General features: G+C 39.8%; 1 long non-coding RNA gene across 1 annotated transcript; it reads right to left on the reverse strand.

The window, feature by feature from the left end:
• Nucleotides 1–1,610: 1,610 nt before the first annotated feature.
• LOC118972184 (uncharacterized) lies at nucleotides 1,611–25,005 on the reverse strand. The gene is made up of 4 exons (XR_005061029.2): nucleotides 24,861–25,005; nucleotides 11,736–11,851; nucleotides 8,349–8,450; nucleotides 1,611–2,676 (listed from the first exon to the last, which is right to left on the reverse strand). It is a non-coding gene; the product is annotated as an uncharacterized lncRNA (long non-coding RNA).
• Between the last annotated feature and the right edge of the window lie 350 nt (nucleotides 25,006–25,355).

The raw sequence follows: 25,355 nt of genomic DNA on the forward strand, positions 1-25,355 counted from the left end.
AAGCAGAAGCATCTGCTGGGATCACTTGGACAGGGCTGCCCTCTGCCTGCCTGGAAGTGATGGCAGGGCTGCAGAGTTAATGGAGTGGGCAGGCTGCTGTGCAGCTCTGCCCTGGCCAGAATGCACAGCACTGGGCATGGTTCCCCATGGGGAGAAAGGAGCTCTGGGAGCTGGCTCCTGCAGGTACCTCCCCATTGCGCTGAAACAGGGCCAAGGAAGCTGGGAGAGTCTCCCTCTGCCTGCCAAGCAGCAAGTCTGATGCTGCTGCTGGGCTGAGTGGGTTGGCTGGCACTGCACACAGGGAAGTGGCTTGGGGTTGAGTTGCCATTGAGGGGGTTGGAGTATCTGGGACTCCTGCAGTTTCCAACTGGCCAGGCCAAGGAAGGGCTTGGGAGGTACTGTCCACTTGCCCTTTCTCCTGAGGAGAGAGGTCTGTTCAATCCTCTCCCCTCTGGCACCCCTCCCACTGCTGGCAAGTCTTTCAAATTGCCAGCTCTGCTTTGTTCTCAGGACCAGGAAAGCATGCCTGTCCTCCACAAGTGGCTGGAGTCTCAGCCTCCCAAAGTGTTCCAGGTGTGCCTGGTGTCAAGCCCCACTAATCACCAGAACCCCATGTAATGTGGACTTGTGCTCCCAGAGCAGATCTCCAGGGCCAGGTGTGCTGTGTTCCTGGGCTCCTATTCCCTCCCCACTCCATTCCTCTTTATCTCGTCTGTGGGCTGGGGTTGGGGTAGAGCTTGGGTCCCACTCGATCATGGCTGTGCCACTTTACCCTTTTCTGTATGGTCTTTTCTTCTTCCCCAAGTATAGGTGGTTTGTTCTGCAGTCTTCAGATCATTTTCAGGTTTAGTTGTATTTGCTTTATTTTCTTCTTTTGGGAGGTGGTTTCTGCCTTGCCTTCCTACTCCATCATCTTTTTCTCCCTGCTTTTCTTTGCATTGAGTGAATTTTTCCAATATAGCATTTTAATTTATTTAATAATCTTTCAATATTTTTAGTTTATTTTTTAGTAGTTGTTCTAGTTTTTACTATATGTATCATATCAAAATCAGCTTCTGATTTATACCACCTTAATGCCATATACAGAAATGTGGCTTATAAATATCTCTCTTCTTTTCTCCCCCATTTTTGTGGTGGTGTTCTACATACTACATCTATTAGTGTTAGAAACCTAATAGTACATTGTTATAATATTAGTTTACTATCTGTAGTCATTTCCTTAGTTCAGTAGAACTTTGCTCCAACCCACCTCCTTTGTTCTGTGTAATATAGTTTCCAGTATTTGTTGGAAAATAGCCATTTTAGATAATATATTGCAGCAACTTTTGGTACTGATCGTATACCTCCTCTAGGGCTTGTAATTAACACTTGATTATTTGTTTAGGAGTGGCTGTATTATTTTAGTATAAAGTCTGCTTCCCTTCCCACAGTATAAAGCCTGTGCACCTTGCTTTTTAATGTTTAGATATATCTTGCAAATATATACTGTATATAATAACTTCCTTAATCTTTTTTTATGACTACCTATTACCTAATTGTACATGTGTGATGTAATTTACTTAGCCAGTTCTCTCTTAAATGCATGTAAACTTCTCCTAATCTTTTGCTGTTATAAACAATGATGCAGAGAATTTATTGCACAGATCTTATTTTACACATGTGAGATTATTTATGAGACAAAATCCTGGAAATGGATGTGCTGAATAAATCTGTAGTTTGGACAAAATTGCTAAAATAATTTTGAAGAGATTGTACCAATTCACTCTCCCACCAACAATGCACAATAGTGCTTCTCCATACTCTTACCAAATAGGGTTTTATCAGGGCTTTTCATCTTTCTCATTGTGATAAATCAAAAGTGGTATCACTCTGTAGTTTTGACTCACATTTCTTGTATTATGAGTGTCATGAAGCACCTTTTCATATGTTCAAAAGCCATGTATATTTCCTTTTCTGACACTTGTCTATTTGTTACTCCTTTTTTTCATAGAATTGTTTGTCTTTTTCTTATTGATTTATAGGAACTCTATAAGTTAGGAAGGTAAGTTCTTTATCTATAGATGAGCAGCAAATATTTTTCCTAGTACTCTATACTGTGGACACACCACAGTTTGTTTAACTATTCACCCAATTAAAGGAAATTTGGATATTTTACAGTTTGGATGATTAGGAATAACGTTGCTATGAACATTCATGCACAAGTTCTTATGTGGAAATAAGACATTGGGATAAATGTCCAACAATAGATGGTTGGGTTGTATGGTAAGTCCATTTTTAATTTTGACAGGAATTGCTGGGCTTTTTTCCTGAATGGCTGTAATATTTTATATTCCCATCTGCAGTGTATGAGTGATCCAGTTTCCTGCCTCCTTGCCAGCATGTTACACATGCACACATTTGTGTGTGTGTATGTGTGTGTCCCTATGCTATTATATTGCACATGGAGGCTTTGATAATCACCACCACAATCATGATACTCAACTGTACCCATCACCATAAGGCTTCCTCCTGTCACCACTGTATAGCCACAACCATCTCCTCCCTCCTACTCCTAAGCCTGGCAAACACCACTCTATCCTCATCTCTATTACTATGTTACTTCCTGTGGGGCTTCTCCAAGTTGTTGTGTATCAGTAGTTTGTTCTTTGTTTGTTGTGTCTCAGGGACTAAGGAGGCCTGAGGAGAAAGAGAGAGAATAATGGTGAGTCAGTGGAGCAGTCAGAACATATATAACATTTACTGATTAGGTTTTGCCACTTTATATGTGTGCTGTTTGTGGCCCCCCAAAACAATTACAATAGTTACATCAAAGATCGTGGATCATAGATCACAAGAAATATAATAATAATTAAAAAGTCTGAAATATTGCAGAAATTACCAAAATGTGACACAGAGACATGAAGTGAGCAGATGCAGTGGGAAAAATGGCACTGACAGACCTGCTCGATTCAGGGTTGCCACAAACCATCAGTTTGGAAAAAATGCAGTATCTTTGAAGTGCAATAAAGCAAAGTGCAATAAAATGAGGTGTGGCCTGTACACTACTCACAGGAACTGTAGACTCTGATGGTGCTAATTCAGCCTTGAATAACCTCTTCATGGAAGGATGAGGTTGGAACAAAAAGATACTGATCTAGTGCAGTTTATAAGTCTATATACTGAACGGTGTCCTGTCTTAGGCCCCTGCTTCAACATTCAAAGATGCTCTACCAGTTAAAGTCCCACTTGGCCACATTAATAGAAAATTATGTTCTGTCCTCTATAAACACCTTTCCCTGATGTTCCAAGAATCCAAGGATACTTACTCTGTCCAGAGCGTCTACCCTGTTTACTCTCACTTCATCATGGACCTGGATGGCCTACACAACTCAAGAAAATGGCCTGTTAATCATAGCTGTTGCTTCTGTTGCTAAGCCTTGATCCTTCTTGAGGGGAGGCCAAAAGATTGTCCCTTTCACCAGCATAGAGGCAACTGTTGTTGAAGCATGGGGGCAGCCAAGTCAGGAAGAATAAATTGTCTGCTTGTCTTCTCTGTTGCCAGGATCCTGATGCAAGGTGATCTATGATTGACCTACCTTGGGGCTTGAAACTGGGATTCCCTTTCTGCCAGCCCCAGAACAGGGATGTCTATCATCCAGCAAAGCTGGTCCCTTCCATACTACCAAATCCCTAGTTCTGCCCTCCCCTGACCTCCAACAGAGTCTAGAAAGATCCTTCTCAATGGGGCTCTTATCCTTACCCAGACAGGGTACCTCAAAATGTGGCTATGTTACAGAGACACCAAGGCCTGATTACTCAGAGGAAAGCAAAGAATCATCTTTCAGAAGCTGCTGAGGTGAGAGTGTGGTTAACAGAGAAAGAGGGACAATGAAAGAGATAAACACTCATAAAGCTCATACTAATACACCAAGAACTAGTATAATGTATTAAAATGTTTTCATTTTTGTATTTATGATGGTTTTGATGCTGGGGTTCTTGTTTGCATAGTAGAAGAATGAATTTAGCAAACACCCAAGGCAGGGGAGCCAGGGAGAGGCTTTTATTGAGAGATAGAGTGAGAGGACAGAGCTGCTGGCTCACACCAGGAGGGGACAAGACAGCCTGTGATGGTTGGAGAATTGTCTAGGGGATTCATAGTCTGTTGAGTATTTTCAGGAATGGGGGTAAAGGGCTAGGGGTACAGACTTGTACCACCTGCCCTACCCCCAAGGTGGGCTGGGTTGTTGTCTGTTTGCTAGGGCTGTTTGTAGTTGAGATACAGTGAAGTCACAGGGGATGCTGAGATACCCTTCTTTATTTGTGGAACACTCAAACATTCCAGGTTAAGTTGCTCCTGGCCTTTTGAGCTCTAACTGATCTCACTGAAGATGTCTATATTCCTAGTCTGGTGTCTTTACCCTAGAGAATTAGTGTGACATTGACTTTGCATAATGCTTAATGCGGAATTTTGATAGAGACTTCTTTGCACATTGTTACATTGTTCTGTCTGTAATTATCTTGCTTTGCTTTTTTTTTCCAGAGGCCCTCACCCTACTTTGCCTAAACCCACAGTCCCTGTCTCAGTTTGACATGTTGGGGCTTTGCTGGCTCGGGAGGGACTGCCCCTCACAGGACTCGCTAGTTCCGAGAGATGGTAAATAACTTGCCTGGGAACATGCCTTTCACATGCAAACCAACCCATCCAGAGCCTCTACTCTTAATGTTCTCCTTTGTCTAACTCTGATACACCAAGCCAAAACTTCTACTTCCCTAAATCAGCCCAAGGTCAGGTACCAAACAACTGGAAACCACCCCAATAGCCTGAAACCACTGAAATTATGCAAACTAGCCAACCCAAGCTGTTTATCCTGCCTCACCCTTTCCTAAATTTCAGTCAACATGTGATGGCCACATATGAGATTGTGTAACAGATGCAAGTTCCAAAGACACCCAGCCACAGAGCAAGTCTGCGTCCACCCATTCACTCTCTCCTCCAGGTGTTTACTCAGGGGTAGCAGGCAGAAAACTGGGAGGCAAGATGGAAAGCTGAAAGAGATCCCCTCCTGAGGTGTATGGAAGCCTCCAATGAGTTCAAAGCAGCCATTTTCTAGAGAAAAGAACAGGGCAAGAGAGTGGAGAGAAACTCGCCACAGGTATTCCAGTGCCCAACTAGTAAAGTCCCAGACTTCCAACTACCAGGACTCAGTGGGAGAGTTGAGAGAACCTCTCTTCCATTCTGGGCCTTTGTGGAGGGAAGGGCAGCTGAAAGAGATCTCCAAGTGTAGAAGGAGGCTAGGCAGAAAAACAAGCAAAACTCCCCCACAGCCCAATAACCTGGCAGCTTGGCTGTAAAGCAGGGGATTTCCCCATAGTTGTGAAACCCAGGTGGGTCTCTAGGATCTTGCTAATCCTCACATGCCAGACTCTCCTGAAAGGAAAGTCCTGATCCCACTCTCCTAACATTTGAAGCCAGTGATGAACTGAATCAAACTAAAACTACAGCAGACAGATGCATGTCAACTACAAATTGAATTGACTTAGCCTGAGAAAGACAAGGAGGTACATCTGGAAATGGTTCTTAGTGGCAATTACTATCCAGAAAGAAATCTGTATTTTCTTTGAGATTATAATTTTATCTCTGGTTATTTAGGAAGCTTAAATTGTGTATGCATTTGTATCTATATGCAAAACAATTTTAAAAAATCAGTTTAGATTCACACATTGTGCCACGTCACCACATAGAAACATTATCTCGAAATGGATCATAAACTAAAATGTAAAACCTAAAACGATAAAATGTCTAGAAAAAAAACAGGAGAAAATATTTGTACCATAGATAAAATACCAAAAATGCAATCCATAAAAGAACAAATCAATAAATTGGACTTTATCAAAATTAAAAACTGCCATTCTTCAAAAGACAATGTTCAAAGACTGAAAGACAAGCCATAGATCACAGGCTAGGAGACACAGACTTGTTTACAAAGCAAATATCTGATAAAGGACTTGTATCTAGAATATATAAAGAACTCTTAAAACAGAGCAATAAGAAAACAAACAACCTATTTTTTTTAATGGACAAACAAACGATTTCAGCAGACACTTTACCAAGAAACAGACAGCAAAAGCAAAGGAGAAAAAATGTTCAACATAATTAATCTCACTAGGGAAGTGCAAATTAAAATCAAAATGAGATACTACTATGTGCCTATTAGAAGAGCTAAGATTAAAAAGACTGATCATACTATGTGTTGACAAGGATGTGTTGTAACTGAAACTCATAGGGTGCTGGTGGGAATGTAAAATGGTAAAACCACCTCGGGAAACAGTTTGGCAGCTTCTGAAAAAGTTAAACATTTATTATGTGATTCAGACATCCTAAACCTAGGTATTTACCCAAAAGAAAGAAAATATATGTCCATACAAAGACGTGGACACAAATATTCATAACAGCTTTATTTGTAGCAGTCAAAAATTGGAAACAACCCAAATGCCCATCAACAGATGAATGGAATAACAAATTGCAGTATTCATATAATTGAATAGTGCTTAGCAATCAAAATATTGGGCTATCTGATGTGGATGAATCTCAGAATAATCATGCTGAGTTAAACTAGACAACAGAATAGACACTGCAATTCCATTTATGTAAAACTCCAGAAAATGCAAATTTATAGTAACAGAAAACAAATCAGTGGTTGCTTCAAAAAAGGAGGGTGAGGATGAGGCCAGGGAGAGATTATAAAGGGGCTCAGAAAACTTATGGAGACGGCGGATGTGTTACCAGGTTCGTGCATTCCGATGCTACAGAAAAGAGCACTGAACTTGGGGAAAGAAAGCAGATGGAGTTTATCAGAGATAGCTTGTATGCAAGAGAGTCCACAAAAAAGAGGGAAGTCGAGCTCCTCAGGGGGTTGTGCCGTTGCAGAGGGTGAGGGGTTTGGGAGGTATGGTACTGAATTATATCATGGTGTCACCTCCATCACTTAGCTTCTGCTCACCCACTTCCCATCAGCACATGCTGACTCACTAGCTTTCTCCAAACATGGTCAGGGACCTCCCTTTTTTATGTTTTTATAAGATGACACAAATAATTTTTGTAATTTCTCTTTCTCCCCCAAGGCAATGATTCTCCTGACTAGAACAGGGACTGGTCATTGATCATTGATCCTTGGTACATTAGAATGCCTGAATTGAATAATAAGTGTATGTTTAACTTTTTCAGAAGCTGCCAAACTGTTTTCCAAAGTGGTTTTACCATTTATATTCCCACCAGCACCTATCGTTGGCTTATGATATGGTCGGTTGATGTTGACCGTATGGCTGGCTTATGGCTTACTATAAATTCTTCTTAAAAGACATTTTAGGAATTTTACCTTTTAACCTTTGAGCCTCAAGATGAAGGTTTAACGTAAAATGTAGTCCTTCTTGATATTTCCTATGCTGGCTCACTTTCAGGCATGTTCCGTTGTTTCAAGGATGTATATGTATGTCAAAACATGTCAACCTGTACACTGTAAATAGGTGAAGCTTATTTCATGCATATTATACCTCAAGAAAGCTGTTTTCATGAAACACTAAGATACCACTTCCTACTCACCAGATAGGCTACCATGAAAAGTTTTGGTAATACCTAGAGTGTGGAGAAATGAGAACTTTCATCACTGTTGGGGGAAGCCTAAATATGCATGACTATTTTGGAAAACTGACAGGATTTATGAAAGGTCAACAAACCTATCTCATGACCCAACAATTCCACTTCCTGGATGATACTCAAGAGAAGCAAGTGCATATGTCTACCAAACACATGTGCAGGACTGTTCATAGTAACTTCATGTTTACAAGTGAAAAATAATCTATCAATATTAGAATGAATAAGCTGTGGTATATTTACACAAAATAATACAACACAGAAAAAAAATGAGCTACTGTTACAGAGTGGTAACACATGATGAATCTCAAAGATGTGAGGTGGAATGAGATGAGCCACACATGAAGAAAACATGCTCTCTGGTTCCATTTTTATGAGGCTCAGATAGGAAAAACTAATGGTAAATCAGATCCAAATAGTAGCTACCTTTGGAGAACTGTCGATTGGAAGGAGGCTAAGTGAACCTTCTGGGTTGCTGGATATATTCTCTATGTTGGTCTCTGTGTTGATTACATAGAAACATGTAAGAATTCCTTCAGCTGTACACTTAAAATTTGCAAACTATACTAAATGAAGTTATACAGCAATGAAAATTCAAACAGCAGCAACATAAATGGCCACTCAAATGTCATAATTTATAAAGGGAGAAGTTGGTAAGGAGAAAAAAGGATGTATAGAATATAATTCGAAGAAACTGGGCAGTGGAGGCTTCACTCACCGAGAATTTCTGATTATAAATATGTAGTTGCTCCTGCAGTTGTAGGGGTCAAAGGCAGGCTGCCCCAAGATGCACCGCTTTGGCAGGCAGATTATGTCAGACCTGAAAAAATCAAGGCCCAAAAGTCTCAGAAAGAAACTGTGACTTTCCTCTTAACAGCCTAAAAAGAGTTTACGCAGAGGGCCTGCTCCATGAATAGCGCTCTCTCCATAGATACCTACATTGTAATATGAACTACGAGTGGTAGACAAGGAGGATTTTAGCAAAGTCTGTCTGTTAAAATTCCTTCCTGTATGCAGTTGTGACCCAGCGAACATTTATTTACCAAACATTTACTGCTGTGAATTGCTGTGAATTGCTTCCCTTTCCCTTTGAAGTCCCAGAACTCTGCTCCCTTCCTTAGTTCAGGATGACAGATATATATCATTGTTCCTGGCTGACTTTGGAACCTCATGTCTGCATGGATTCCCCATAGTTTCAGAGATTTTGTTTTCTCCCGTTAAGCCACTTCATGTCAAGTTGATTCTTAGACCAGGTAAAGGGCAGAGAAAAAGTTTTCCTCTCCAACACTGTATCTCAGGAATTTTAATTGGCTCTGACTTCTCCCTCCCCTAATCTTGGTTGTCTATATTTATCAGGAGATATAATAGAATTATTTTTGAAAATTGGAGTTCCTATTTATTGTTGTAAATGTTAGAGGAATCAAACTATGGTATGAATGTTTCACTTTTGTAAGTTAGGAACTTACAGTTCCAGTCAGGCCCTTTTTTCTGAGCTGAAGAATCCCAGGATCCAGCTGCCTATCAAGCATATCCACTTGAGATCTCAAACACAGCACACTCAAAACTGGACTCATCATCTCCCATGCACCCTCTTGTCCTCCAAGTTTATCCACCATCCTGCATCCCCATCACTGACCCACCAGAAACTCAAAAATCAAGCTAGTTTTTTTCGTTCTATCTTATATTTCCCCACACAAGCAATCAAAAAATTCCATTAATTCTGATCCCTCATATCTCTTACCTGACCCCTCCTCTCTGTACCTCCTGCCTTATTCTATCTTGGCCTTTCATTATTTCTCTCATCTGCTGTAACAGCAACCCCTCAAAGAATGATTTGCAGTCCACAGTCCTGCTAAGAGACCATGAATGAATCAAAAATGAGGATTTCATTTTCATGGACTAAGGTGCACAATTCCATGTATTTGTATATACACCAAAGGATTAATTATCAATAACTACCTAGGTGAGTTACTAAGTATTACTGAAACTTTGTATTAGTTAACTAAGGTTAGCACAGTAATAGGATTTACTGATTACTCTAAACTGTATTCTACAAAGAAGCCCAGCTGAATACAATGTTATGATACATAAATAGGTGGAATTACCCTAATTTTCAGAGAGGATGCCTTCTTATTAGTGTCATGGTTTTCAGTTCCTGCTTTTATGCTTTTTAATCCTAATTTCCCATAAACGTAGATTTATCCTACTGAACTTCAGGTTTATAGCTAATACTTGAAGGCGTATGTGCATTTTGATTCAAATAGTGATCATTCACAACCCTAATGCTAATGTAGATATACATATAATCCCACCAAACTTTGGTTTTAAAAAAACAACACCTCATCCTCAGTACTTTTTCCTTAGGACTGAGTACTTCTAACTCAGGAAGTGGAGACAGTATGGTAAGTAAGTTATGGGGTCATTTCTTCTCTGCAAAGTGGACGTTTGAAGATCGCCATCTCTACTATTACCTTGCCTTTAATTCCTGCCTTTCTTCTCCAAACACACACACACTATCACTTAGTCTATAACTACCAAACAGTGATCTTCTTTACAGAAAAAAAAAATTTCTCCTGCTCAGAATATTTCAGTTTCTACATAGCTTTCAGCAATGATTATTAACAGATTTTAGGTACTTTTCCCTTTAAGAATAAGTGGATAATAAACAAAATTTTTGAATTACTTTGACAAAAACATACATATGCAATACACATGTTATAATTTTGTATAATTGTGGAGATTTTGCAACACCCATGAAGCCCATCCATAGATACTCTAGGGATTCCCTCAGTCAACATAGTTTAAAAATGGAATCTCTGAATAGTATGAAAGATCTTTTGCCTACCTTACCAAACTCCTCATTTTCACTCCCTACTTCCAAAGGAATTTCCAGAACATACTATGTTATCTCTTATTCCTCCTTTTTGTAAAAAAAAAAATCTTTTAATTTTAGAATAGTTTGGGATTTATGTAAAAATTGCAACAATGGTACAGTTTCTATATACTCCACTTTCCCCTATTATTAACTTCTTCCATCAGTGTGATACATTTGTTACAGTTAATGAGTCAATATTGATTTGTTATTGTTAACTGAAGTTCATACTTTATTCAGATATCCTTAGTTTTTACCGTATGCCATTTTCCTGGTCCAGGACCCTATGCGGGTGCTGTACTGCCTTTAGTTGTTACGTCTCTTTTGACTCCTCTTGGATGAAAGAGTTTCTCAGGTTTTCCTTGTTTTTGATGACCTTGACAATTTTGAGTACTGAGTAGGTACGTTGTAGAATGATCCTTGATTGGGATGTGTCTGATGTGTCTCTTATGATTAGCTAGAGTTAAATGTTCAGGGGCGGAAGGCTGCAGAGGCAACATACCATTTTCATCACATCATATCCAGGATACACACTATCAAAATAATTTATCACTGCTGATATTAGCCCTAGTCCCCTGGATGAAGTAGCATTTGTCAGGCTTCTCCACTGCAAAATTACTCTATTCCCCCTTTCCATGTCCTACAGTATTTCCTACTGTATCCTTAGGAAGGGAGTCACTATGCAAAACCCACACTTAAGAAATGAAGAGTTATATTCCACTACCTTAAGGGTAGAGTATCTACATAAATAACTTGAAATTCTTCCACATGGGAAATTTATCTATTCTCCCTTCCTTTTATTTTTAAATATGTTTGCCTCTATCAAATGCTGACATAACAAAACAATTTCCAAATTAGAATGGCTTAACACACAATTTATTTCTTGTCCATACCACTATGTCTACCATGGCTCAGCAAGTGGTTCTGGTCCATGTAGTCACTCAGGCACCCTGGCTGACAGATGCTCCACCATTGGGTAACTACACCTTCTGACACATACCACTTCACCAGTTGCTAAGGCAGACAAAGAACACTAGAGTGTTTTGCATTAGTAATTAAATGCTTAAGCTTGGAAGTGACACCTGTCATATCTACCCGTATCTCTTTGGCCAGAATTAGTTACATAGCTCTGTTTGACTATAAGGGAATAGGCAAGTATAATTCTGCCTTGTGCCTAGAAGGAGAAAGAGCCAGACATGGGTGAGCACTAGAAGTTTCTGCCACATCTCCTACCTCAGTTGTCCACCAAACATCCTATTCTTCCTCCAATTCTCATTCAGCTGAAATGCTGTGAAGGTTTCACTGTGTCTTCCTCACAGATGTCAAATCCCCTGCATGTTTCATCAGCCCTTTGGGAAGACCAACATTAAAGCAGATATTACATTGGATTGTAATTACTGGTTTGCATGTCCTGTAGAGGAAAACAATCATGCTTTTCCACCTTGGTATTCTCAGCATTGATACAGTGCCTATTCCATAGAAGATATTCAATCAACATTTATTATGTACTTAATGAATGAATGGACAAAGAACTCAGCTTTATAACTACACAGAGCCTTCTTCCATAATACAATTACTCATAAATAATTTCTTGGCAATTTAAATATAAAACTTTTTTCCCTTGCTAACTTTAAATAAAGTGTTGAGTCATGCCTTCAATTTTTTTAACCTGCTTTTGCATGAAGAATAAACATATGGTCTTATTTCTGCTTTATTCCAGGGGCCTGAGTTAACTCTATAAAAAAGTTATTCTCTTTTCAAAATTCTGGGCTACCTTTTGTAACCACTTTCTAGTGTTTCAGACGAACATCCTTTCCATAGTTTGTGGTTGGTTTTAAGTTGCAAGTTTGTATTGCTTTGTTGAATCAGTGGTAATGTCAGAAACCTGTTTCAGCACATATGGTCAGGAGAGGAGTAACACCTTAATAGTAGGTGGAAAGCACATTTTGCACAATGGATTTACCAATTTTGTTGAGTATCTATATTGTACACTGAGAAGGCAGAGAAGAAGACTTACAGCATAAGCCCTCAGAGCTCATGATGATGAATGTAAGGACAATGTGATAGTAAACTACAATAAAGGACAATGATGTTATGGATGACATGTGGCTGACAAATGTGTGGTATAAACACCAAGTCCTCTGAGTTCCAGACTGGCATGCCCTGGTTGCAGAATACGTTGGAGGGGAGAGAAACTGGAGGTAAGGAGACTACTTAGAAAGCCATGTCATGGTCCCATCATGATATTCAGGTCTAAACCATTTTTCACACACCACAGTACACACAGATATTTAACTCTCAGTGTAATTGAATTTCTTATATAAGGAGGATATTTTAAATACAGTTCTTTTGTATTTATTTTATTCCCACTCTTTTTCACAAATAGTAGTTTGTGTGTGTGTGCATAAATTTTTCTATTTTAGAAGATAGTGTACTTATGACGAAACTTGAAAATATTTTAAGTCCCTAGATGTTAAAATATCCATTCAATTTTTTAAAGCAGATTAGAGTTTACCATTTTATATTTTATAACTTCCCTAATTTACTAAGTTACTCTTTAATTGAAAATCATTTTGAATCAACCGTCAAGGAAACTGTTTTCTAAAACAAACATGTGAAACACTGATATCAGCCCTTATCATTTTGGGTCCGTTCGTTGAGAGACCCAGGTGTAAATGCACTATGTTTGTGAGTTCAGCTTTTGTTTGACTGAGCTGGAAGTAACTGTTCCCATGCCAGCAACTAGCCACCTGGCAGTGGGATTATACTGACCTGAGTGGGGGTGGGGGGTGAGAAGATGGAGGAGCTGCATCCCAAACCACTTAGAGTGATGCCCAGAAAGAGAATAGCATTATATGCAATTAAATGTGTACATACACATTATCGTTAATAAGATACTTAGCATATTATCTTCTTTGCTTGTTAAGGGTAGCAATAAAATGTTCATTAGTCAAGAAGGGACAAAAATACACATATGTAATCTAATTTCCCTATTTGCAACAATTTCTTCTCCCCCAACATTTTGTGATGTTACCAGAGCTCATTTACAGACTGAATTCACTGATTTCTAGTTCAATCAAAAGAAATTTAATGAATATGCAGTTGGATTTGCACAATAGATCTTGCGGAACCTTAAGCCCAAGGATCATACTTAACAAAGAAATGAAATCAGAATACTCTTCTGAAAGAGGAAGTCAAAATGGGAACATTTCCGTCTCTTTGCAGACAAGACTACATTTTATCACATTTGAAAAATCAGTTAGCTATTTCGTTATAGTTTCTCAATGTTGAATTCTCAATTATTGTGTAAATCAGGAAACAAGTTTTGTCCTTGACCAATGTGAGAAGGAATAAAATTTTTTATAATGTGAAAAGGGGAAGTGTAATCCAGCCAAAGGTCTAACTGCATTGGCCCTGAAGCTTGAAGATAGCAGAAATAATTGAGTATTCAGAGTACTCACAAAAAAAAAAAAAAAAGCCATCCAAAATTATTTTACTAGTCGCTCATACACCAAGCACACTGATTTGTGAAATAGCCTCTAATTGTTCGGTAGAAAACTCATACTTTAAACATAAATATATAAAATGGATTTACACAGCTAACAGGCTCTAAAATCAGGTAAGAGGTAGGCAAAGAAGTTATAGCTTTAAGGGGTGAGAATTGGTTTTCAATAGAATTTCTTCTCTTTCCTTTTCAATTGTTACAAGGTAGTGTGGTAGACTGAAAAGACGATGGAACTGAGTCCAAATCCCTAATTGTTGTATTTCTCCAAGTATGTGACTTCACTTCTCTGGGACATATATTGTTTTCACTTGTTAAATGCAAATAAGACCTACCTATAAGACTCCTGGAATAATTATAGGTAATAGTTATTAAGTGACTAATACTTTAGAAACATTCGATAAACAGAAGCTGGTATTATTTACCTCTCCTTTTTCCTTTAGCCTCAGTGAGTCTGGGTAGTCACCAGCCTTGATCATGCAAACCTAAGTGTGTCTCGAACGCCCTCACTTCCTGCACACCCACCATCATTGGCATCTGGCCTGCTTATCAGTCCTCTAGCTGCAGTCGCCAAGTCCAGGGCTAGAGGGATTTTTAAAAAAATATTTTGATCTTGTTACTCTCCAGTTTAATACTCATGGATAGCTTCCCTTTGCCTTTGGGGGGAAGCCTAAACCTCACTGTCTTTGCGATTAAGAGCAGAGGTCTCACCCTGCCCACTCCAGCCTCCTTTCTCTTGGCCATATTTCACCAGATACCTCTGCACTTCTCTTTGTGTCTGCCCAGCAGACTGGGGAAACAGGGGGCATGAAGGTAGAGGAGAGGGTGAGAGCAATGCAAATACCAGGCTGGTAAAATCTCTGTAACTGGCCATTAAGTCCACAGCAGATTCCATTAGGCTAACGCTGTGACTTAGGCTTAGTGATGGAGTGATGAGTTTCAAACACAGTGACTTGTGGCTCTATGACACAGCACAAGGACTCCAGATTCAGGTAACATAGTATTGGCAGTATAGCAGAAATAATTCCTCTGGTGCATGCTAAAAAGTATTATTTCCTCCAAGTATGACCCAGTTACCTGGCTCCAAATACAACGGCAAGACTATGAGGTAAATTAAATCCAGGTGGATTTCTGGAGTTTGGGTGGTGTCCAGGGACCTGGTAAAGAAATTACCTTGCTTGCTTGATCTATTTTGCAAAAAACAGGAGCTTGAATCATGCGGATTTGGAGAGCTAAAAGAACAAAGTAATCCCTAAGCTTTGGGGGAAAATACACTGCTCTTGATTAGGCAAACTGAAATCATCTACAGAAGGGTGAAGAAAATGCCACCTTTGGATTGGGGTCAAGCCCTGTTTCTGAGGCAGGAAAAGTTCCCACAAAAAGTCACTAGGACCCATGGCCTGGCTGCTGGACTTGCAGGGAGCAGCTGTCAGGGGTGCTGGTCCTGTTTGATACACAGCTAGATGAAAGGCAGCTCCCATAGTTGAGTGAGAAATTATTCACCTTAACCTTCTAGCATATGGGCTCATGGAACAGCCAGAAGATGCACCCCTCTGGCCCCAACACCCCCCACAAGCTCCCCCTCCCTGCATGTTCTCTGAGGAGCCACATCCCATGGCAGTGATGAGCCTGGGTTCTGGGCATCTCTGAGCCAAGCCCACAGGGACATCACAAGCTGAGTAATGAGGTCTCCCTGGGTCCTTAAGGGCTGCAAGGAAGTGGCCCTGCTTCATGGGCAAGACAACACCGATGCTGATGCCTCCCATTAATGCAGTTTTGATTTACCAGTGATTTATCATTCTGAGGCTGTGTGTTTTTCATAGTTTTTCATGTCCCTCATGTACTAACACAAATGGATTTAATTATTTATTATTGATAGATAAAACAAAATTGCAGGAACAAAACAATAACAAAATAGTGGTGGCATGAATTATAGTGAAATAAGGCCATAAAGACAGAGAGATCTGTCCCAATGGTCTGAGTCAAGGAAAAGCACAAACCTAGGCTTACCTCCAGGGCAAGCCTGAGTCATGGAACCCAAGAGCCATTTTCAGGGAAACAGTTCAATTTCTAGGGCTCTGAGGCACCATCTCACTTTCCATGCTCCAATCACATTCTGATTAGAGCAGGCAAGTCTAGATGACACAGTGTCCTGGGTGTATGTGATTCCATAAATGGGTGCAAGGAACATCACTTTGCTTTACTTTTCTAAGGCAAGCACAATTTGCCACTAAGCCCCACTTCCCCAGTAATGGGGTAATGATAGTCTTTAATTTCTTTAGATGATACCCTGCCTGGGATCTTCCAAGCATCTCATAACCTTATAAAGTTCAGAAAACTTGAGGAAGACCTCAGAACTCCTGCCTGTCCCGGCTGTGGCCAAGATGTTCAACCACTGATTATTGCCCAAGCTGATGAGGCTCATTCAAAGGCAGGACGCCTCTTTTCTGAGCTTCACTGATTCCCAAGTCAGGGTCATTAGTGGTCAATTTCCCTGGCAGCTACATGCCATTCAACACATCTACCACTGCTCTGGGTCCTATGTGGGAATGGGATGCAGGGCCCTGCCATTCAAATGTGCTACTGTTATGGAAAAAACTGGAAAACCTGGGCTGGATCACTAACGGAAGAACCAAGCGGCACTCGGAGGCCTTAGAGGGTTGAGGTTTTATTGTACACTGGCGGGCGCAGAGGGGAGTAATCTCCCAAGGACTGAGTCCTGGGCACAAGGATGGGGGGCGATTTATATTATTTTGATATGTGGCATTTCGGGGTGCGCAGGGCAAAAGAGGAGCCCAGAGGAGGGGAGGAGGGAGCCGGGACTACTCTGCTGACTTTGCCAATGGGGGAAAATAGCAGTTCACTGACCTTGACGGTTATGCTGAATATTTCTCTTATCACTACCACTGTCATCTTAGATATGGGCCAGATTTGCCTCCCCAGTCAATATCCATGGTCTCAGGGGAATCTCCTCCCGTTTATCCTCCATCAATGAACTTCTAAAATGTTGCAGTTAGGGACCACGAAAATGAGAAACCGAGTCAAAATGGCGTTTTAAGCAGAGGGCTTAGACTTTCTCTGGAGACTGAGCACCAAGTCAGCGCTGCCCTGTGCTTTCATTGTGTTACAGCAAGCAGAAAGACAAGCATCTATTAATGATTATAGGATGTGTATTTTTCATCGAGCTAAACAACTGCAATCTAAATATGTGTTTTTTAAGTCCCTCTTATTGAGACAGGGGCTGTGGGTGTAGTCAGAGTAGGGTGAGGGCCTCCGGAAAAAGCCAGGCAGGAGTCAGAACAATGTAACAATAGGCAAATAAGTCCCTACTGAAACTCTGTGTTAAGCATTATGCAAAGTCAAGGTCACACTAATTCTCCAGAGTTAAGATTTGTATACATGACTAGGAATATAGACATCTTCAGTGAAATCAGTTAAATGTCAAAAGCCTAGGAGCAACTTGACCTGGAATGTTAGTGTTTCAACAAATGAAGGTGTCACAGCATAACCTGTGACTTACTGTAAACAGCCCTAGCAAACAGACAACAACCCAGCCCACCTTGAGGGTAACACAAGTGGTACAAGTCCACAGCCTAAGCCTTTTTTCATGTTTCCAAAAATCCTCAGTTGCCTATAAAACCCCTAGACAACGCACCATCACGGGCTCTCTTGTCCCCTCCTGGCGTGAGCCAGCAGCTCTGTCCTCTCACTCTATCTCTCAATAAAAGCCTCTCCCTGGCTCCCCTGTCTTGGGTGTTTGCTAAGTTCATTCTTGGACTCTGCAAACAAGAATCCCGGCATCATTATGTTGAGTCAAGTCATCTGGTTAGGTGAGTTTCACAGCATGTTCCTTGATCTTCAGAAGGATCAGGAGAACTGTTTGCAGTTCTTGTCCATGACTCACACCAGATTCCAAGGTGCAACACATATTATTCTTTTATCTTAGATTAGTTTCAGTTACAAATCAAGCTTAAGCAGTAAACATATTGTTCTTTCTCTTAGATTAGTTTTGGCTGTGATTAAGCTTAAGCAGGAACTACATTACAGCAAGGTTAACTGCTGGGGTATCTACAACAAAACAAACAAAAGAAAAGTCTGGATAGGATGTAGTGTTTCATATGTTTGGCAACTTGTGTTTTATTCCAAGAAATAAAATGCCAATCTTGTGAGAGTAGTTTTTAGTCTTTTAAAAATATTAATTATGCAATAAAAATGATCCTATCTTGCAAAAACAGCATTGTACTGCGATATTCTCTGTAGTTACTTTTTATATAGCTTATATGCCATTTTAATGCAGGTCATGTGTGAAGCTCAGTGAAAATTAATACTTTGATTGAAATTTGAGAGACCACTGATCTGGGTACAGATGAGCTGTACTGGAGAAAGATGATTATAAAAGTTAAATGAGAGAATATCTCAGCATATCACCGAGTTCATGTATGCAGAGGAATGTTAGAGATTTCAAAAGAATTACCCTTATTTTAGTGATTCTGCATTATTATAAAGGAGTTAGGAATATTGTTCACATGAAGCTTATTTGTAACAGTAAAACATTTATTTATAAATAATAAATTTATACATGTAACAAAAAATTAGAGCAGGAATCAGTCTGAGTAGCATGGTATCATGCTATATACCTATTAAAATTGCAGGCAATGTGTCATGTTCTTTTGTGAAAGTGTATTAAATAAGTTTAAGGGAGAGAGATGGAAACATAGTGAATGCACACAAAGCAATTTGATGAAAATGAATGTTAGTCCTGAATTAAAGTTCATTTTTCATTGTGTAAACTGTTCATTTTTTTCCTTAACAGTTTTTCAGATTCATAATAAAATAGGAAAAAGTTCTTGTTTTGGAAACAGTACTGATATCAGGGTTCTTGTTCACAGAGCCAAAGAATGAACTTTGCAAACACTCAAGGTAGGAGAGCAAGGTAGAGGCTTTTATTTAGAGATAAGTGAAAGGACAGAGCTCCTGGCTCACCTAGGAGGGGACAAGAGTGTCCATAGTTGGCTTGTTATCTAGGGGTTTTACAGTCAGTTGCGGATTTTTAAGAATGGGGATAAAGGGCTAAGGGGTGCAGCCTTGTAAGACCACCTGCCTTGCCCCCAAGGTGGGCTGGGTTGTTGTCTGTTTGCTTGGGTTGTTTATAGTTGAGATTGCTTAGGAAATTAGTCTTTTGCCCAGGTTGCAGATTACTTGATTATGATTAGAGAAGGGAAAATAGCACATAGTTACAATTAAAATAAACTGGGCCTTTTAGCAGGATATGGTAAATTTTGCATTGTCATGATGTAATTGATACAATACAGTGATGGTTTATGCTGAGATACTTTTCTTTATCTGCAGAACACTCAAACATTCCAGGTCAAGTTGCTCCTGGTCTTTTGAGCTTTAACTGACTTCACTGAAGAATGTCTGTATTCCTAGTCATGTATACAAATCTTTACCCTAGAGAATTAGTGTGACTTTGACTTTGCATAATGCTTAACACAGAGTTTTGATATGGACTTCTTTGCATATTATTTCATTGTTCTGACTGTAATTATCTTGCATTGCCTTTTTTTTCAGAGGCCCTCACCCTATTCTGACTACACCCATGGTCCCTGTCTCATTTCTCCCTCTACACATGGAGGCCTTAGCTGCTGCTAGGTAAAAGGGGCAATGACTGCTCTGGCTGCTTCATGCTGAGAAGGGGCACAGTCAGGGATGCAGCTAGGTCTCCATCACTGGTTAGTTGAGAGGGCCTCAGAAGATGGGCACTTCTTTTCCGGGTTCCATTTCTATTATTAATTGCAGTTTTATGGCTTCTAGGCAAGACAGAACAAATCGTGTTATTAGGTTAAGTAGCAACATCTGGAGTTGGGTTTTCCATTCTGGAAGAACAAACTTGACAAGGAGATTAAAGAATGCATGGCTAAATATGAGCATTAAGAATAGTAAGATTGTAATTTAAATGATGGGAAAAAAAACAAACATCTGGAGAATCATAGCCAGATATTTTGGGGAAACTAGAATTCTGAATTTAGTCTACGTCCCAATGACTAGTATTAGGATTTAGTATACATAAGGCTGCATTACTGAAACAATACTTTTCTCTAAAGACACCCTCATTTTTATTATAAGTAAGCAGATAAAGAAAGTAATTAATACTTGGCTTGATTATTTGCACAAGTGCAGCAAGAACAGCAATTGATTACATAGGCTCTTTTATATGTGCTTTGCTGCAACTTTTTATAAGGAATTTCAGATTGGACTTTTAAAGGCCTCTCGAGGCCAGAAAGCCAAGCCAGACTTGCCATCAGGTTTTGCCTGCAGTACCTGTAGATTTGAGTAAATTCCTCTCTTCTTGAGGTCCCCAAGACATTTTGAGGTTCCTACACCTGACAGGAAGTGACCTTCCTTACTCACCTGGTAAGGCTGCTGGGAACCCTGTAAGCAAGGAACCAGGCCAGTTCTTCCAAGGTGCTTTTTGTTGGCTCTGTAAAGTCAATCTTAGTTGCTTAAAGCTGTCTGTCCATATCTGAGTTTATGCACATGTCTCTCAGGTATGACATTCCAGTCAAAGCCTTGGTAGTATAACCTGTGTTTTTAATTGGTCCTCTTACAAGGAAAGCAGATTCTTATTGGACTTATGCAAATAAACATACTGCCATAAAATATAAAAATACTCACTGAGAGTTTTTAAATTTTGGAGGGATCAGGTAGAGAGAAAGATCAGTGTTTCAATTTTGCTTATAAAGGTATTGTCATTTACTAAACTGTTGTCAGCTTACAAGAAATTTTAAAACACTTTATTAGCAACATTTGAAACAAAAAGTCATATAATTACTTTCCTTAGTTTACTTAATCTTATGTAACTGACACTTGCTCTACTGAAATCTAGTTCTTTACTAGTTTAGGAGTAATAAAACAGTGACTATAAATGACAAAAGACTTATAAATGACGATGGTTAAAGACCTGATGAAAGTTTACTATACAACAGTTGACATAAGGAAATTTGGATATTTCTGTAGCATAAAACATTCAGTAACAAAGTTTAGTATCATTCCCTTTGACAGTGCTTTCCAGGTAATTAAGCAGGTTATTATATATCAGATAAATAAGCCAAGATAGCCAAATATTTTCCCCAATGAGGAGAAAAAATTCCTCTGACATGTTCCAGGGAAACATGGAAAATAAAAGAGTAAATTAGAGATAAAAGCACCTTTTTGAATTTGATTTTGGGGAGTTGTGAGAAAGTTTTTAAGGCACTTGCCTAAATAGAATCATAGGTCACTATGAAACAATACTTGTCTATCTAACCAGAATGACAATAAAAGATTTTAAAGGCAAATACAGAAGGTCACACAGTTAGCAAAACTTAGCTTTTAGTTCTATAAATATTAAGATCTTATTTTCTTAATTACTCAGACAACTCATTGAGGCTTTAAGCATGAGTAACTGCTTTGATAAAACCATTAGAAAATCCTTTGCAATCTTTCAACATTAACAATAGACTGATAAACCATTGTCCTTTTAACAAACAAAAAATTTTAGTTTTGTTGTGTATTTGATATCACACACTTGTCTTTAAATCTATTTTTATTAATACCATCTGCAGGTAGAAAAATATCTTTCATTTATACATTCAGACACACCAACATACAGATTGAGACATAATGACATAATAACATTTGCTTTAATTTTACATAGCATGACCATATCAATTCTTCCACAAACTTTCTATAATTTTACATTCAGAGCTCTCCCTCTTTAAATAAACAGCTGTACTTTAGAACAAAGTTACCTACTTTTATCAAAAGACACATTCTTTAGCATACAGAAATGTTTTACTTACTACTTTAAGTACTTTTTATTAGAATCTAAAACCATTAGGTATCTTAATTTTTAGTGAACACTGAGAAGTAGGCTATTGTAAACTGTTAACACTAGCATTCTTAGATTGACAAATTTATGAATGCATTTTATAATTTCTGGAACCATGTGCTTTACAGCACAATTTTTCACTAAGCACAAAATGTGTCTACTTAGCAAAACTTTAAGGTTTTAGGTTACCACAAAGATTCTCAGGCTGTTTGTAGGTAAATACACCGTAATACACTGTAACACACTATTATTAAGATGTTCACTTGCTACACTTATTTAGTTTACTCGTTCCTAACAACGATGCTAGATAATGCACAAAACTTTTACCAAACATTAGACAAAGTCAACCTCCTTTTAACCATTTTTTTCTTGAAAGATTTAACAGATAACATCAACTTTAATGACTTTAGGTAAACTAAGGCAGCTGATAACCATAAGGAAATGTCTGTTTCAATTCAACTTAAATTAGCATTAATGCTTAATATTTTCTATTAGAATTTTCTGAAAGTTTTAGAATGGCCAATTTTTCCACGCACTTGTCTTTAAATCTATTTTTATTAATACCATCCAGAGGTAGAAAAATTTCTTTAATTTATACATTTAGACACACCAACATACAGCTTGAGACATAATGACTACAGGTAGCAATACTGTTCATAAAAGAACACATACACAGACAAACTGATACAAAGATTTTTGAGTTACCAGTATCTAATTGCAAAATGATGTTGTAATTAAAGATCTCATTTAGGGCCATTTTTCCCTGCTTGGCAGTTTGTATTGAGGCCAAGTGGCATTATAGAAGGAAATCAGCTTCTTTCTTTTAGCTTATCTGATTAAAAGTATCTCAGTTTTTAAAATATACTCTTAGGGTGATCAGTTTACATAACTGGGTTAACACCTAGAGGTCCCCAGACTAACAGAGCCGATGAAGGCTCTGAACTGATGGGAACTGTGTGTGTCCAGGGGGCTGGAAATGAAATGCAAGTATGATTTTAGCACCAGTCATTTAAAGCCAGGCTGTACTGCAGAATATAAATTTTTTCTGTCTCAAGTAGTCTAGTTTAAAAACCTCCCAATTTTGAGGTTAATGATGAATGCAGTAAGTAGAATAGATTTCCACCAAAATAATTTAGAAAACTAGTTCCATAATATAGTAGTCCATGGGACTTTTGACCATTTCCCTTCCCTGTGGCAAAATAAATTTAGCTGCATAACATTATATTTTATACTTCTCTCAGGGGCCAAGCCTCTTCATTAGAGAGTTTGTATTGAGGCCAGGCTAGTGTGCAGAAGATAAGACTCTTCTTTTTCAGGGTCTGGGTATCAAATTGCTCACAGTTCTTTAGAATGCATGCCAGAGGCGTGTCCAGCTTTGGACTTGAAGAGGAAGCTCCCGTCCTGAAGAGAGACAGCTGTGCAATGCCTGGTCGGCCTTTCCTCTCTGAGGGCATCCCCTTGCCTTGCAGCCTGGGTGAGAGTGGTCAGTCACTTCCTCTGCTGGGCCTACTGGACTTAACCACTCCTTACCAGTGTGGCTTGTACCTTGCCTTGATTCCCCTCTTGCCTTCCCATTCAGCGAGAGTTGCTTCAGAGCCCTGGATCTCGTGGGAAACTCACCAGTATGCTCTTACTTTAAGCCTTCTGGGAGTCCTGATCAAGACCCTAGTTTCTCTGCATGGACTTTAGCAGAGTACACTCGGGATCATTCCTTGAGAGCCCCCTGCGTGTCTGATAAGTGCAGGGACTGTGTGACCTCTGGCTGTTTTGCTTCCCCGGGGCCACAGAAAAGAAAATGCCTAGCCTCAGGATGGCTGCCTCTAAGGAAGGGAGGTCAACAGAATAGAGCCATTTATTTGTTGGGCTCAGGTTTCAGTCTGACTACTTCACAGATTTCATTTACATTACGCAGGAGAAAGTGGTGCAGGCCTAAGAGGACTGCTTTGAATGAGGAGCAGGGGAACATTTTCCAAGGCCAGAGATAAAATTCAGAGGCTGCCACAGACATTTATGGGGGTGGGGGGTCTATACTCGTAAACACCAGTTTCTACCACTGCATGGTAATTATCCTGCTAGTCACTCATTGTAAAAAATCTGATCTGTGAGACAAGAGGTCAGGGGTCATCTGCAACTCTCACATAGGCAGCAGCCTAGCCGGGGGTTCACTCAGCGCCATCAAATGACTTGGCCCTAGGTGAGATCCAGGACCTCTGTCTACTAGCTGGTCTGCCCTCAGAGCCCACAGATTAGGACACGAAAGTAGAAAATAGGGGCAGCCACTCCCTGACATTCCTGTCCATCCAGAGGCAGGGGATCAAGGAGCAGCAGACACAGGGAAACCTTTCACCCGAGACTTAAGACTGGTAGCCAATACTAATCATCTTTTAAGTGGCTAATGGGTGCCCAGGCACATTTTATGAGATAAAAAGTGCAGCATTTAGTCAGGAATAAGAGTGAATCATGGATTTCCTACCTTACGTTGATGAGCATTGGGTTCCATGGAATTGAGAAAGTTAGAGGCACACATAGAGTGTGTAAAGGAAATAAAGAGCATCCTTGCCTCACCCAAAGGCCAGGGCAGCCTGAAGAGGCAGGCTGGAAGTCAGAGACAGAGAGAGACACTCCTCATGGATACCCAGTCAGGCTGTTGGGGTCTGATTCCAGACACGCGGACCTTTGAGGAGCCGCTGAAGTGTAGCCTCAGCCTAGACTCTCGCAGTTGCCCGCGGCTTTCCTCAGTCCCTCACGTCCAGGGAGATGCCTCTGAAAGGGAATTCTGGCCTCCACTCCGGTGACATTCCCAGCTCCCAAGGGAGATGGGGGATGCACTGAGGGAGATGCTGTGGAACCTCTCGTTTGAGACTTTGAGAACAGCAGCCGGGCTAGGCCCATTTAAGTGGCTGACAAGTGCCCGATGTGTGCCATGGACGGCTTCCTTCTATAAGGACAGTGAAAGAAAAAGGCAGCCTTGGATGCGGATACTCACCTCTGAAGTTATCCCGAATGAGCCCCCAAAGATGATGCCAGGGTTCTTGTTCATGGAGCCAAAGAATGAACTTTGCAAACACTCAAGGTAGGAGAGCAAGGTAGAGGCTTTTATTTAGAGATAAAGTGAAAGGACAGAGCGCTCCTGGCTCATGCCAGGAGGGGAAAAGAGATTCCGTGGTTCGCTCATTGTCTAGGGGTTTTATAGTCTGTTGAGGATTTTCAGGAATGAGGGTAAAGGGCTAGGGGTGCAAACTTGTAAGACTGCCTGCCCTGCCCCCAAGGTGGGCTTGGTGGTTATCTGTTTGCTTAGGTTGTTTATAGTTGAGATTGCTTACCAAATTAGTCTTTTGCCTAGGTTGCAGATTACTTGATTATGATTAGAGAAGGGAAAATAACACCTAGTTACAATTAACATAAACTGGGCCTTTTAGCAAGATAAGGTAAATTTTACATTGTCATGATGTAATTGATACAATAAAGTGACACTTTATGC

Source organism: Manis javanica, chromosome 10, assembly GCF_040802235.1.
Source record: "Manis javanica isolate MJ-LG chromosome 10, MJ_LKY, whole genome shotgun sequence".
Taxonomy (NCBI): domain Eukaryota; kingdom Metazoa; phylum Chordata; class Mammalia; order Pholidota; family Manidae; genus Manis; species Manis javanica.